The sequence below is a fragment of the Argopecten irradians genome, chromosome 16, assembly GCF_041381155.1.
Source record: "Argopecten irradians isolate NY chromosome 16, Ai_NY, whole genome shotgun sequence".
Lineage (NCBI taxonomy): Eukaryota > Metazoa > Mollusca > Bivalvia > Pectinida > Pectinidae > Argopecten > Argopecten irradians.
In genome coordinates, this window is record NC_091149.1 from 5025090 (window position 1) to 5027299 (window position 2210).

The window sequence follows — 2210 nt, forward strand, 5'->3', positions numbered from 1 at the left end:
ATACAAACAATATAATGACCTTTAAGAAAAAGAAAATAGATTGGATCATAAGACTCCATACATGGTTTCTAGGTTTAGGACTGGGATTAAATGAGAGTTGCTTCCCCTTGAACATTTCAGTTTTACATGAACGCGGAGGTAGTAGCATTTTGGTTACACACGTAGCATGAAGACTGCCAAATCTTTTTATTGTTATTTTTCAATTTCCAGTCATCGACCTCTGCTACGTTACTGACAGAACTTACTTGAAACAAACATACAAATGAAATGCGACGTGGGAACTCATATCACTGTATTACTATATAATAGGAAATGTTCACATTCAAGCTTCAATGTAAAAAATTCCTAAAGTAATACAATAATATGAGATCCACTGTTGCATTTTATTTGTTTTATATATTTTCTATATTTCTGTTTCACATTCATTCTGTCACTTTAATAACATGATTGTATAATTTGGACGAAAGGGCTTTTGCGCATAAATTCATCACATTTCTACAACATATTAGTTGATTTGTTATCAAAATGATGTATAAGATATATTATATTTCATCTTTGAATTAATTGTACTTCCATTATCTTACCTTGTATTTCATGGTTTCATGAATTATTCATATTTGATCTTGTAAAAGAACTGTATAAACAAAACAAATGTGAAATTTTGTAAATTATCATCTAAGTTCATTAATCGTAAAAGGCGACGAAATATTGTGCCTTAATCTTTTTCTTTTTCCTAACCATCTTTTTCCCTTATGACGTCTCCCTTATCACTGTCTCACGTTTGGCCTCCCGTCCACCAAGTGAAGGAAACTTCAGGCCTTGTACGCTAGTCGTAATACGCCAGATTCTGTGCCTGATTTACTCTCAGTCTTTAAGGAATGGGACGACTGGTTTGTGACCGGGTGGGGTGTGCTGTTTAGTGTCTTTGGTGGCATGTATCAATGAAATAAAACTATAACTAGGACAAATCTTCCATTATTACACAAAGACATAAGACGAACATACCGCAGCCTCCCAAAACATACAGATATTCACATATGCAATACATTACATACAAAGGGACCCTTCCTTTTGATATTGTCCCTTATTTATTGCTCTTTTGCCTGCCTAGATATCACTTACTATAAAAAGGGTAAGAGTCCCACTATGGCAAAGAAATACGACACATATGTACTACAGCCTCACAAAACATACAGACATTCACACAAACGACGCATTGCAAACAGACCCAGAATCATACAACCTTTTGCATTTTACTGCGACAAGTATAAGTATGTATCTTTAAAATAACACTGAAAATCAAAATGATTATACACATTTTCTTTTCTATTTTTATCATACATTTTAAGATTTGATTTAAACCTTGAATTCTCTCAAGAAAAGAAGGCAGTTAGTCGGATGTATCTGGCAAACTTGTCCTCCGACAAATAAGTTTCATTTGTTCTTCAGCGTTTCCTTTTCCAAATTCGCCGTTCTTGAACAAAGAGCCTTCAAATATTCCGACCCACTAGTCTGTATGCCATACAACAAAACAATTATATCGCTGTAGAAAAGTTCAAGATTTCATTTTCGTGTCTAATATATATAGTAAAAAATGATATATTTTTTTATATAAATGTAAAAATCAAATAGCAAATACATTTAGTAATGTTGTCTCAGAGCGTAAAAGTATGTAAAACTATTGTTTTTATCTAACTAGATAGTGATCGTTATTTAAATAAATTAGTCTTTGTGCTGATAATATACATTATAGATTGTTACTTATTACTTATCTAATTTAAAGACCTTATTGGTGTTTTTAAGAAAATTCTATTTTTTATTTGTTTCGGAAAGGTAGTGATCATTTAACTAATATGACGTGAATAAATAAACCAACATACTTGTGTTTTAGTTGATGGCCGTGATTCTAATCAAACTTTAGCCTTATCATAAAGAAAAATTTGAATTGCTGTAATACATTGAATTGAACAGTAATATCCTGCCATGATTAACACATGTACATCTTTTTACTATTTCTTGACTTGCAGTACTGTATACTAAAGATTGTCCGGAATAAGAATCAATGTAAAAATGTCGTCTCATGATCCTATAACAAGGTGGAAATAGGTGAATTAATAATATTTTATTATATAATTCATTTTTAAATAGAATCATTATCAGCGCGTGAAACCAAATAACATCAATCTTAAAACAGATAACAATGCAAAATG